Source organism: Anomaloglossus baeobatrachus, chromosome 1, assembly GCF_048569485.1.
Source record: "Anomaloglossus baeobatrachus isolate aAnoBae1 chromosome 1, aAnoBae1.hap1, whole genome shotgun sequence".
In the NCBI taxonomy this organism is placed as follows: Eukaryota; Metazoa; Chordata; class Amphibia; order Anura; family Aromobatidae; genus Anomaloglossus; species Anomaloglossus baeobatrachus.
In genome coordinates, this window is record NC_134353.1 from 893,616,974 (window position 1) to 893,631,469 (window position 14,496).

General features: G+C 48.1%; 1 non-coding gene across 1 annotated transcript; it reads left to right on the forward strand.

Moving 5' to 3' along the window:
* Nucleotides 1-1,444: 1,444 nt before the first annotated feature.
* On the forward strand, nt 1,445-1,608 carry LOC142258573 (U1 spliceosomal RNA). Its single transcript, XR_012727817.1, has one exon. It is a non-coding gene; the product is annotated as a U1 spliceosomal RNA (small nuclear RNA).
* Nucleotides 1,609-14,496: the final 12,888 nt, after the last annotated feature.

Sequence of the window (14,496 nt, forward strand, 5' to 3'; positions counted from 1 at the left end):
CGAGGGAGTGCGCGCAGGGGCGGCTCCATCCCCTTGGGAGGGCGCGCAGAAGCGGCTCTGTCCCCGAGGGAGGGCGCGCAGGGGCAATTCCGTCCCCGAGGGAGGGCGTGCAGGGGCAATTCCGTCCCCGAGGGAGTGCGCGCAGGGGCAATTCCGTCCCCGAGGGAGTGCGCGCAGGGGCGGCTCCATCCCCTTGGGAGGGCGCGCAGAAGCGGCTCCGTCCCCGAGGGAGGGTGCGCAGGGGAACACCGTCCCCGAGGGAGGGCGCGCCGGGGCGGCTCCGTTCCCTTGGGAGGGCGCGCAGGGGCAGCTCCGTCCCCTTGGGAGGGCGCGCAGGGGTAGCTCCGTCCCCTTGGGAGGGCGCGCAGGGGTAGCTCCGTCCCCTTGGGAGGGTGCGCAGGGGCTGCTCCGTCCCCTTGAGAGGGCGCGCAGGGGCAACTCCGTCCCGTTGGGAGGGCGCGCAGGGGCAACTCCGTCACTTTGGGAGGGCACGCAGGGGCAACTCCGTCCCCTTGGGAGGGCACGCAGGGGCAACTCCGTCCCCTTGGGAGGGCGCGCAGGGGCAACTCCGTCCCCTTGGGAGGGTGCGCAGGGGCAACTCCGTCCCCTTTGTAGGGCGCTTAGGTGCAACTCCGTCCCCTTGGGAGGGCGCGCAGGGGCAATTCCGTCCCCGAGGGGGTGCGCGCAGGGGCGGCTCCATCCCCGAGGGAATGCGCGCAGGGGCAACTTCGTCCCCGATTGAGGGAGCGCAGGGGCGGCTCCAAACCTTTGGGAGGGCGCGCAGGGGCGGGTCCGTCCCCGAGGGAGGGCGCGCAGGGGCAACTTCGTCCCCGAGGGAGGGCGTGCAGGGGCAATTCCGTCCCCGAAGGAGGGTGCGCAGGGGCAACTCCGTCCCTGAGGGAGGGCGCGCAGGGGAAACTCCGTCCCCGAGGGAGGGCGCGCAGGGACAACTCCATCCCCGAGGGAGGGCGCGCAGGGGCAGGTCCGTCCCCTTTAGAAGTCGCGCAAGGGCAGCTCCGTCCCCGAGGGAGGGCGCGCAGGGGCAACTCCGTCCCCTTTAGAAGGCGCGCAGGGGCGGCTCTGTCCCCTTGGGAGGGCATGCAGGGGCAGCTCCGTCCCCTTGGGAGGGCGCGCAGGGGCGGCTCCGTCCCCTTGGGAGGGAGTGCAGGTGCTGCTCAGTCCTTTTTAGAAGGCGCGCCGGGGCGGCTCCGTCCCCTTGCGAGGGCGTGCAGGGGCAGCTCCGTCCCCTTGAGAGGGCACGCAGGGGAAACTCCGTCCCCTTGGGAGGGCGCGCAGGGTCAACTCCGTCCCCTTGGGAGGGCGCGCAGGGGCAACTCCGTCCCCTTGGTAGGGCGCGCAGAGGCAGCTCTGTCCCCTTGGGAGGGCACGCAGGGGCAGCTCAGTCCCCTTGGGAGGGCGCGCAGGGGCAGCTCAGTCCCAACTCATACCTACCTGGCAGGGGAGATACCATGATCACTTAGGTGGTTCTCCCAGGGTGAAGCTCATCCATTGCACTCCGGGTGTGCTGACCCCTGTGATTTTCCCAAATGCGAGAAACTCGACTGCATAATTTGTGGTAGTGGGGGACTGCGTTCGCGCTTTCCCCTGATTTGCTCTGGTCAAAGATAGACAGATAGAGCTGCTTGGGGGGCTCTACGAGACAACAGGTGTGCGAGTCTCCTTTTGCTGCCTGCTGCGAGGGACTCTCAATCGAGCACAGCCTGTTGGTGCCCCCTTTTGGCCCCATCAAGAAGCTGCCAAAGGGAAGCCGCTTGCTTTGCTGCTGGCTTTTTTTTTATCTGGGATTTGTTGTGAGCCTTTTTTAAAAGAGGGGGGTTCCTTGGGTTTTTTTTTTCCCCTCTCTCCCTTTAAACCTTTAACTCTTGATGTCCTGATATCTTTGCTTGGCTGCTTTGGACACATCGGCTGCGTTCCCCCTGGCCCGGTGGCTGTGGATTCCTCCGCTGGTTTAGTGACAGGAATTGGCCTTTGGTTCGGCCAGGAGGGGAGCTTTGTAGCGAGTGGCAGCGGGCACGCTCCAAAGATGGCACTTGCGGCTGCAGCAGCAGGAAGTGCACGGCCGGGCCCTTTTTTCGGCCGCCTGGTGGGGCTGCCGACGTTGATCCTCCAACGCTGGGGCTCTTCCTGCCGCCCTGAGCGATTAGCCGGAGCTGCAGCCTTCTGCCTGTTTACAGGCGTTGAACACACGTTGGGCTCCGAAGCGGCCCCCCCTATGCAAATGACTCTGGTTTGCTGTGCATCTTGGACGATGGCCTTCGCCTTGAGCTTGGCCTGCCATGGGGGGGATGGAAGGGGTGTTGCCGGCTCCCAGGCTGCTGGCCTCGGTGGCACCCTCTCGAGGAGCGCCTGGCTTTGGCCCCAGATCCTGCCTCACCCCACCGCCCGAGACTCCGCAATGTAGCGGGCTTGCGCCGGAGGGGTGCCCGTCGAGCCGGTGCGCTCCCAACTCATACTTACCTGGCAGGGGAGATCCCTCTCCTGTGCGGCTCAGGCTGAGGTTTATAGCCTCTGTTGAGTTCCGGGGTTTGTAGTTTCCCTTAGGGGAAAGCGTGCTCTTTTTCTGTGGTCGTTGGGCCGACAGATCCTTTTTCTTCGTCAAGATGGCTCGTTTCATTTCTGGTGTGAAGAACACAGTCCGGCTGCATATGGAAACCACTGACTTGGAGAGGAACACCATTCATTATATTGGACATACCCTGATCAAGGCAGTGGCAGGTATTTCTTTTGACCAGCTTTATTGTGTCCAGGAGGCAAAAAGGATTGGACAGTATGATATCACATTTAATGATGAAGGTACTTGTTTGAACTTTTATGAATGCCTCAGGAATAATGTTGGGAACTATGTGATGGAAAATATCTCTTTTCGCCCTCTTTTTGAATTGGAAGAAAAGGCGTTGTTTGTTCATGTGTATAATCCCTTTACTCCACTGTCTGTGCTTCAGACTTTTTTGTCCAATTATTGTATATCTGTAAAGGGTGGAATCAAGCAGACCAGTGCGCTGAATGTGTTTAATGGCACCTATAAGTTCATGGTGAAGTTGAAACTAGATCCTACTTGTATTGATGGCGTTATGCACCCTCCCTCCAACTTTTCAGTGGCCGGTCATAGAGGCTACTTGTTGTACCATGGCCAGCCATCCTTTTGCAGAAATTGTCAGACCTTTGGACATGTAAAAGAGGATTGTCCAAATGAAAAGGTATGCAGACTCTGTAAGAGACCTGGCCACGAAGCTGCTGCTTGCTTTGTGCCAAGGGCCTGTGATATGTGTGGAGACACAGCATGTGTACAGGAATTGCCCATTAGCAAAAAGAAAGGCAGAGGAATTCCAGGAGCAAGAGAGTCGGAGGAAGATGGCAGCTGAACTTATAAAAAAAAAAAGCGAGAGGAGGCTAGGAGGGTGTTGGATGCTGAGGAACAGCAAAATGAAGGCTTGGCAGCTGAGAAAAGAGATGTGCAGGACGAGGTTGTTTCAATTGATGACCCACCTACCCCAGTGTTAGTTGATTCTCAGGTGATTGAGGAGTGGTTATCTGAAAGTACCTTCTCTGCTGGAGCAGAAGGGGATGGACATTCGTTTCGTCCTTTTCGGAAAGCTGCAAAAAAACAAAGGGTTGAAAAGTTGGACCCGCCGTTGGTGGAGACGTCAAACAGGTTCCAACCGTTACCTGAGGAAGGGATGGATACTGGGACTGGCGGCGAAACTCCTCCCACCCCCCCTGATTTTTCCACTTCCTAGGTTTTTTTTTAAATTTTTGCTCTATATGTCTTTTGGCATTGCATCCTCAAATGTGAGAGTCTTTAGGAATAGGATCAGAAGGACTGCAATTTTGGAGGAGCTTGCTGGGATAGGAGTTGACATTATATGCCTACAAGAGTGTGGTTTAACTCATGAGGTCAGGAAGGAGGAATGGAGGCATGGACCAGCAGTGTGGTCTGTGTCATCCATTAATAGAAATGATGGCGTGGGAATTTTGTTCCTTAGTAAAAAATTTGAAATATGTAATTACACAGTAATAGAGGCAGGAAGGTGTATGATGCTGATGGTCAGAATGAATGGGTTAAAATTTCGAGTCCTTAATGTGTATGCATCAACTAAGAAGAATGAGAGAATAGAACTGTTTGAGAAAATAAAATTATATCTGCCTGGGAGGGATCCGGTTGTTTTGGTGGGGGACTTTAACTGTGTGATTGATGGTGATAGGGTGGATATTTCTGGAAATGTTCTTAAATCAATCTTTTAGCAAAAACTGTGGAAAGAAAGCGCACATAGGGTTTTAACCGATAGATATAGGTGCAGAGAATAGGACAGGTACTCACCTGCTTCAGTTGTGACAGGCACAACTCCTTGTCAGCATGGAATAAATGAATACAAAAGTGGTCAGCTGCAGCCTCGATGTTGCAACAAGATGGGGGATGATCAAAAGAAATCGGGTTAACTGCTGCGCTAAAAACCACAAATAACCTGTGAAAAAACCTGTGAAAATAAAGAAAAGGAATTCACGATATATCTTTGGATTGTGGTTTTTAGCGCAGCATTTAACCCGATTTCTTTTGATCATCCCCCATCTAAATCAATCTTTTCTGATTTTAAGTTCCAGGATGTGGCAAAGCAATTTGGGGTGAAAACTCCACCTGTTACCTATGAATCTGAGTGCGGGAGGTATCGGTCAAGATTTGACATGTGTTTTGTATCGAAAGGGTTGGTGGGAAAGAAATATATGCAAAACAAGGTGATCTACTCTGATCATGAGTGTGTGAAGTGTGAATTGGTACTGGATGAGGATTGTGTGAGTGGGAGAGGTATATGGAAATTAAATGTTAGCATGTTAGAGGATGAGGAATTGTGTGATAAGTATATACGGAAATATAGAGCATGGTGTGATAAGAAAGGAGAGTATGGCAGTGTGTTGGATTGGTGGGAATGGATTAAAAAGCAAACATATAGATTTTTTAGGAATGAAAGCTACAAACGGGCGGCGAGAAAGAGGGAAAAGTATGAATGGCTGAACAAGAGGTTGGTATTTCTGAAAAGTTTGAAAAAGAGCGGCTGGGATGTGGATGTTGAAATTGAAGAAGCGAAAGGGAAATGTAGGGAATATTTGATAGGGAGAGGCAAAGAAATAATATTTCAGGCCAAGATAGGCAAGCTTGAAAAGGATGAAAAATGTTCTAGGTTTTTTTTCAAAAAGGTGGTGGGACGTAAGGAAGACTTTGTGAGTGCATATGATAAGGATGGGAGTGTTGTGAAAGGGAAAGATGTGCTGGTTGTGGTGGAAGATTTCTATACGGAATTGTATGCAGTGAAGGAATGTGATAGAAACCTGGAGGATGAGTTGTCTGCATGTATCCAGAGAAAAGTGTTGGAGAATGATTTGGCTGGATTGATGAAGGATGTGGAAGAGGAAGAAGTGAACCATGTGATGCTTAGTATGGCATTAAATAAGACCCCAGGGAATGATGGGTTGCCTGCTGAGTTTTTTAGGAAGATGTGGGATGTTATTGGGTGTGATTTAATGGAGGTTTATAAATTCATGTGGAAGGATGGTAGGATGGCTGAGAGCATGAAAAGCGGTGTGGTGGTTTTAATTTACGAGAGTGGTGATGAGAAAGATGTAAAGAATTGGAGACCAATTACACTGTTAAATGTTGACTATAAAATCTTTGCAAAATTGATTGCAAATACGGTGAGAGAAGTGATTGGGCAGGTGATTGGTGAAGAGCAAGTGTGCGGAGTGCCTGGAAGGAGGATAAGTGAGAATTTGTGTTTGTTGAGAGATGTGCTGTGGGATAGTATGGATAGGAATCAAGATGTCAGCTTATTGTCTCTAGATTTTGAGAAGGCCTTTGATAGGCTGTCACATGGGTTTTTATTTACAGTGCTTGTGAGAATCGGATTTCCAAGCGAGTTTGTGAATATGATACGGATTTTATATAAGGATGTATATAGTAAGATTTTGATTAACGGATGGGTTAAGGTAGTGTCACACACAGCGACAACGACAACGACGTCGCTGCTACGTCACCATTTTCTGTGACGTTGTAGCGACGTCCCGTCGCTGTCGCTGTCGCTGTGTGTGACATCCAGCAACGAGCTGGCCCCTGCTGTGAGGTCGCCGCTCGTTGCTGAATGTCCAGCTTCATTTTTTGGTCGTCGCTCTCCCGCTGTGACGCACACATCGCTGTGTGTGACAGCGAGAGAGCGACAAAATGAAGCGAGCAGGGAGCAGGAGCCGGCGTCTGGCAGCTGCTGTAAGCTGTAACCAAGGTAAACATCGGGTAACCAAGGTGATTACCCGATATTTACCTTTGTTACCAGCCTCCGCCGCTCTCACGGTGTCAGTGCCGGGTCCTGCTCTCTGCACATGTAGCTGCAGGACACATCGTGTAATTAACCCGATGTGTACTGTAGCTAGGAGAGCAAGGAGCCAGCGCTCAGTGTGCGCAGCTCCCTGCTCTCAGCACATGTTGCAGCACTGTCGTTATGATCGCTGCTTCGGCTGCTGTTTGACAGCTAAGCAGCGATCATAACAGCGACTTACAAGGTCGCTGCTACGTCACAGAAAATGGTGACGTAACAGCGACGTCGCTGTCGTTTAGTGTGACCCCAGCTTTAGTGAAGAGGTCAAAGTGTGTTTTGGGGTGCGGCAAGGTTGTCCATTGTCACCCATTGCATTTATTTGTGCAATTGAACCTTTGTTGGCGTTGCTCAGGAGAGATAAATGTATGAGAGGTGTAAGAGTGCCGGGGAGTAATGGGAAGGAGGTGAAAGTCTTATCGTATATGGATGATGTGTGTGTGTGGTATGTGACTCGGTGTGTGCATTAAGAAGGGCGAAGTTATTGGTTTTCTTATTTTGTGGAGCATCTCAGAGTCAATTGGAATAAAAGTGTATGGAAATGTTTTGGAACTGTGAATGTGACTGAAGATTTGGGCATTGAAAGAGTATATGGTGCTGTGAAGGTGCTGGGTGGGAAAATGGATGAAAGTCTGGATGGGAGAGAAAGCTGGGAGGAAGTAGGTAAGAGAGTCACGAAGAAATTAAATTTCTGGAGATTGAGAGATCTGTCCTTTGTGGGAAAGATTCTAGTGATACGGAGCGTGATTTTGCCAATTTTGCTGTATGTCGCGCTAGTGTTTCCACCTGGATACAAAGTTCTGAGAAGACTGAATAGGATGTTGTTTGTGTTTTTTTGGAGTTCGCAAATGGAGAGAGTAAAAAGAGAGATTGTAATGAAAGATTGGAGGAACGGAGGGATGAATTTTCCAAATATAGAATTGTATTTGGGTGTGAATGTTATCTTTGCAGTGAAAAGAGTCCTAAGAGAGGAATGGAGATATGCATGTATGTTGAGGTTTTTAGGAGGAAATTTTTTTATTAGAATTGGATGGATGGAAAGAGACTTGAGGAGACCGTGTGCATTTGTATGTCCTAAATGGTATAGTTTTGTGGAAAATTTTATAAAAAATGTTGGTTTGGTGAGTGCGAAAAATGAAGTATGGAAAGAAAAGAAAAGTGTTATGAAAATTATTGGGGAGAAGGAAATGCAGTGCAATATTAATACTCTGAGAGGTGAGGATGTTGGGAAAGTTTGGCAAAGTATGATGATGATTGGAATAATGAATAGACAGAGAGCGATAGTATGGCAGAGTTTGCATGGGGCATTACCTGTGAGAGAATTCTATAAGTACAGGGGTGTGGTGCGGAGTGAGCTGTGTCCAAGAGAAGAGTGTGCGGGAAGTGAGAGTATTGTGCACTTGTTCTGGAATTGTGGGGTGGCTCGAGATGTGTGGAAGGGGATGGGTCCGTTATTCAAAGAACTGACTGGGTTAAGTAATTTGTCTTTTCGTGTGGCTATGTTTGGACTGAGTGTGGCTTGTATGCAAAAGCAAAGAATTCTGTTCATTATGATAGCCATAATAAAGGAAGTCCTATGGGATGTTAGAAACTTATATGTATTTAGAAGGAAAAGTGTGTCTGTGGATGGATGTTTAAGGATGATATTAGATAAAATGTATACTGTATATCTGTGGGATAAGGGAAAGTGTGGAGAGGATGTGGCAGAAGGAGTGTGGAAGTTTCTGAAATGGAGGCATCTGGTGAAGTTATAAGGTCAAGGGATTAGAGGGGTTTTTAGGTGACGGTAGATATGTTTTTCTATCTGTTTTTCTGTCGCAAATGCTGTAAAATAAAATTGGCCTTATGATGATGAAGGATAGAGCTATTCCAGAAAAGTTAAAATTTCTGATAATTAATATGGAGTGGTTTTAAATCCAAATCTGAAGGTTTAAAAAAAAAAAAAAAAAAAAAAAAAGGTTCTCCCAGGGTGAGGCTCTTAGGCTGCTTTCACACATCCGTTTTTTGCAATGCGGCTCAATCCGGACCAAAAACCTATGCAACGGATGCGGTGAAAAAAACTGATCCATTGCATAAGTTTTTCCATGGGGCCCGTACGTTTTTTGACAGATGCAGCTTGATACTGAGCATGCCCAGTGCAAAAAAACGCATCCGGCGGCCGTATGCAGTTTTTGCAGCAGGACGCCGCATCTGGTGTTCATAGGCTTGCATTGTAAATCACGCCGGATTGGCGCGATGCGTTTTTTTTGCCGCACAAAAAAACGTGCCAGGCAACGTTCCATCCGGCCGCCGCATGGGCTAAATGTGTCGCATCCAGCAAAAAATGGACGCAACGCAAGTCCATGCGGCACTATACGGCGCTAATGCAAGTATATGTGGAAAAAACGCAACCGGCGGCAAAAAAAAAAACGGTTGCGTTTTTTCTGCAAATCGCCATATTGTGCTGCTTAGCAAAAACCGGATGTGTGAACGCAGCCTTAGGCATGTCATGCCCTTTTAAAATCATGTAAAACACAGCAAGGGGACTCCAACCACAGTCTCCCTTTTTTCCAAAAATTGGGCCACACACACTACTTCACTGGCATCAGTTGTCCCACAGTTGCAAACTTAAAAAGTTGATTTGCATGAAGCAATATCAAAAATCCACAAGCCTTTCGTCTCCCCAGGATGACACAGGGGTAGAAAAGTCCTTGCGGATCCATGATTTGTTCATCTTGATGAACGTTAGTCTGTCCATATTGTCAGTGGACAGACGCGTGCGCTTATCTGTAAGCACACCCCCAGCAGCGCTGAATACATGTTCCGAAAGAACGCTGGCTGCAGGACACGACAAGATCCTCAAGGCATAAGTAGCGAGCTCAGGCAATTTATCCAGATTGGAATCCCAAAATGAGCAAGGTTCAAGTTGCACAGTAATGGCATCGATGTTCACTTGCAGATAATCCTATATCTGTGTCTCCTCCTCCTTTTACTTGTCCAGCTCTTTTGTTTTCGCATGAGTATATGTCCTTGTCACTTTGACATGTGTTTGTGGTGTCTTGTTTGTCACCTTTTGGACACCTTAGAAGGTGTTTTCTATGTGTTTGTATGTGTTTGCCTGCCATTGTTTTCAATGGGGTTCGAAGGGGTTCGTCGAACGTTCGTCTAACGGAGCCGCCATTCGACGAACCGAACCGAACTCGAACACTGGGGGGGTGGCTCAACACTAGTCGTGAAGTATTTGCCCTCCAGTCCTATGTTAACACAATTTCAGTTGAAACTCAAGGGTGCCATTGACACCTTTGAATAATTTGTGTTTTTTCTTTGTGATAATATCCTTTTCAGAGATAAAAAATATTTTGAAACAAATAGGGTCTTTAGATGGTCTCACCATGGCAACAGGAGAGGTGGATTCCGTGCCCCCCCAGAGACATTGACAGTTACTAATGATTCTTCAAGTGATTTTTTATCATCGGGGTCAAGCGACCCAGAAAGCACATCAGGAGGGGGCGATGAAAACACTATCAACGCCAACCCCAAGAGGAGGGGCAGAAAGAACTGGAACTGGTCCCCATCTTACAGGAGGAAAACCAGACAGAATCAGAAATGATAAATAACACCAATTCAACAGGTAATTTGGAAATCATTAATCTCTCAACCTATGTACTCTCTGATATGGAAACTTCAGTACTGTCTAGGGACCTTTCATTTTCTCCAACAAACCGCCTAGATACATTTATATTTACAAAAGATCTATAGCTGTTCTGTTGTAGACAACTTGCTTTTAAACTACTTTACAGACAACCCTCCTTGGTGGAGAGTATGCCTTTGGATGAACAAGGGGCCTTTCGTGATTTGGTTGGGTTGTTAGAGGAAAATCAAGCATTGTCATCTGGGAAACCTGCCTTCACTGGCAGATTGCCGTCTCAGGCCACACCTTCATTCGCCTTTTTTCCAGCCATTGAGATTTTCTATGAGAAGACCGGTAAGGATATTTACTCATTGGATTTGAGAACGACTAATGATAACCTCACACCATCAGAACGTAAGGTGACTCGCCCACCCCAGGGCTATGGGACACCCGGTGCCGGGCCGGACTAGTCCGGGGGACGTCAGTGGTGGCGGGGCCCGACTCCGTGGCCCTGGTGGGTGTCAGTTTAATATGGCTGGTGACTTGGGAGCAATTAAAGTATTTTTTTCGTGACGCCACCTGTGGTCTGCGGCTATTAAGCCGCCGCTGCTGTGTGAGGCCTCCGGGGTGAGGATACGGCAGCAATGGTGGTACTGCTCCCCACAGGTGGAGCGGAGCCCCGGGGACACTGTTAGTGCTCGTGAAAGTCTATGGTGTTGTGTGGCTAACATGGTGCAGGGCCGACAGGCAATGAAAGAACCAGGCACAAACAACAGTCTCTTTACCTTCTCCTCTTTTACTTTAGCTCTCCTGCCCTTCGGATTCGGCTACCAGGGAGTATTTTAAGCCCTGGTGGCCACAGACTCCGATGTTCGAGTCTCTTCTCTGCCTCTCTGCTACTCCTGCTTCCCTGTGCCAAGCTGTTCCAGCTCCAGGCCCCAGATCCACAGGACAGCACACTCTGCGTCTGCTTCCTTTCACTTCTCTCTACAGACTGAACACTACTTCCTCCCTCAGGTCAGACTTAAGGAATGCTCCCTGGAATTCCAGGTTCAGAGCTCCCCCTGCTGGCCGGAGGGAGAACTGCGTTTGATGTTAAACTTGCTGGCCAATGGACCTCCCAATTACCTCCAGGCTCAGCATTAACCCTTTGGGAGGGCAATGCTGTTGTGGCGACCAGGTCCTGGGGCGCCACAAAGGTAATTCAGAATTTACGCAAAAACAATTTGTTTGTCATCAAAGAGGCAGATAAAGGGGGGAATATTATACTCCGGCCTGTGGACATGTATCAGAATGAGGCAAAAGGACAATTGAACAATACCTGTTGCTACTGTATTTTACCATCTAATCCTGTTTCCTTCTTTAAGACCAAGTTGGATGATCTCCTGGATTCTGCGCTTGAACTTAGTGTCATTTCCAAGAGGGAGAAGGACTTCATGACTAAAAAAAATTCGTTCCACCACCCCTACGTTGTATTTATTACCTAAAGTGCACAAAAACCTGACGGAACCACCAGGTAGGCCCATTGTCTCTGGGATTGGGGGTTTGTTTGAGAAACCGTGTATCTATCTTGATTTTTTTCTTGCAGCCCCTTGCACAGTCATTGCCTTCGTATATTTGGGACTCCACAGATCTGATTCAAGTACTGGAACCGTAATATATTCCAGATGGCACCTTATTGGTGTCTCTTGACGTGGAGTCCCTTTATACGAGCATTTCTCATGATTAAGGCATTGGGGCTGTAACCTATTTTCTTAACCTACAGTTCCAGAGGGATAGGAGACATGATTCTTTCCTTTTAGGCCTCCTGAGAATGGTTTTGGATAAGAAATTTTTGTTTTTGATTGCACTTATGACAGATAGGTGTCAGGTACTGCTATGAGGGCGAGATGCACGCCCTCATATGCAAATGTTTTTTTGGGGTGGTGGGAAGAGATATGTGTCTATAAACAGGAACCCTTCGCGAGGAGTGTATCAAAATGGGTCAGATTTATTGATGACATTCTGTTTTTATGGACAGGATCTTTTGAAGACTGCGTGCATTTTATCTCCATTTTGAATTAGAATGTCTGGAACATCAAACTGACATGGAAGATTTCGGACCACCACCTGGATTTTCTGGACTTGAACATCTGCCTGGATAACAACTCTGTCACCTCTATGCTCTTCCGAAAACCTACGGCCACGAATAGCATACTCCATTACCGTAATTTTCATCCGAGACATATCTTAAATGGTATACCAAAGAGCCAATTCTACAGGATTAAAAGGAATTGCAGTAAAGTACAGGACTTCAAACATCATGCACGGGACTTGACCTGAAGACTTAGATGGAGGGGATATCCTCAAAAAATTATTTCACGGGTTTATAATCAGGCCAAGTGGGCCAACCGAGGTCCCGAGTAGAGTTGAGCGAGGTTCGCCAATTTCATATTCGAGTGATTTTGGGGGTGCTCGAGATCGAACGCGAGCTTTATGCTAAAAGCTCGATAGCTCGAGTTACGTTCGAGAACAGTTCGATCAGCAAAAAGCCTAGCTATTTACTAGCTGGCTTTTCACTGTAATAGTGTGAGTCACTCTGTGATTTACACTATTTCACTTATGTGATTCACACTATTATCTAATTTCAGCGTATAGTGTGCGGGGGTGGCGCGTTTAGATCAGTGCTGCTGGGATAATGGCCAGCATGTCAGCCAATCTCAGACACACACACAGCTAAGTGGTCTTTTTTGCCAGACAAGCAAGGGCATGTGTCATAGGCTGTCCATGTCACATGTCCTTGCATTATAAATACGCGCATTTTCTCTCATGGCGCCATTATCTGCTTTCTGCGTGTGTCAGTCACCGCTCACGCAGCTCCTGGCGCTGCTCCGGCTGTGTACGCTATACACACAGCGCTCTACAGATTAGGGACAGAAGTTTATTCAGAAGTTTATTTCAGTCCTTTTCAGGGCTCATTTTCTCGGGCTCAGAGCCAGAGGTGACAGTCAGGTCCGTGGAAACGCTGTATACAGCTTCAGATAACAGCGTCTGTGTACCTAAGCTCAGGGAATTCCTTGCTGCATTTCACCATTAGGAGGGATAGAAAGTGAGGCTTCCTTTCATGTCCACTGACCCAGAGAACCTGGCCACTGTACCCACCTGCCCACTTTTGCTACGCACTTTTTATAGCAAACAGTGCTGGACATAAGTGGCATCCAAAAAGTGGCTGCTATACTAATTTTGTGTCCCACCGGTGCCAAGCATTTTCCAGCACCTCTGCATTAAACCCTCATGCACATTTTGCTACGCTATTTTTATAGCAAACAGTGCTGAATATAAGTGGCATCCAAACAGTGGCTGCTATACTCATTTTGTGTCCCATCGGTGCCAAGCATTTTCCAGCACCTCTGCATTAAACTCTCATGCACATTTTGCTACGCTATTTTTATAGCAAATAGTGCTGAATATAAGTGGCATCCAAACAGTGGCTGCTATACTAATTTTGTGGCCCACCGGTGCCAAGCATTTTCCAGCACCTCTGCATTAAACCCTCATGCACATTTTGCTACGCTATTTTTATAGCAAATAGTGCTGAATATAAGTGGCATCCAAACAGTGGCTGCTATACTAATTTTGTGGCCCACCGGTGCCAAGAATTTTCCAGCACCTCTGCATTAAACCCTCATGCACATTTTGCTATGCTATTTTGATAGCAAACAGTGCTGCCAGTTTTAGGGCCATAGTTGCATTGTCAGGGATAGTCAGTGTTGGTTCTTCAGCTGTCAATAAAGTTAGACCACCTCTGAAATCTACACCACCTCTCAATTTTTGCTACCACATTTTAAGTGACTAATCTTGTTGCTAACAAAATGAGTGGCAAAAGGACAGATGCTGGTGGAAAGGGGAACAGGCGTGTTGGAAAAGGATAAAAAGTTTGTGCCCGTGGGGAAGGTGGAAAAGCTACATTACCATCTGCTGATGATCAGCCATCTTCCAGCAAAAGTAAGATGTCTACTACTTTCACTTTCCGTGGACAATCCGATGTGCTCCCTTTTTTACGGACCCGAACAACTGTAAGAAAAGTCGATGATGCACAAAAAAAGAACATGCTTGAATGGATCTCAAGTGCTCCAATAAGTGCCCTCTCCTCCACCTCAACTACCACATAAAAAAAAAACAGTCCTCTGAGTTGTCATCCCAATCACAATTGCTTTCTCCCAGCTTTCAACTCTCCACCCGCACTGCACAGTATGGTGTACCAGAGATGGCTGAGTCTGCAGAGCTGTTCAGTCACACTATAGCCTGGGAATCAGAGGTCTGCTCCCAAGCTACAGTGAGTACAGACCAGGAAATGGTCTGCAGTGATGCCCAGAACCTTTGTGACTCAGATTCAGGCCCTGATGACCAACTTTCTGAGCATAATGTAGACCCTTATTCCCAAATTGTAACACCTGTTGGTGGAGACAATGAGGAACATACTGATGACGATGAGACGCAGATACCAGATTGGGATGACAACTTAAATAT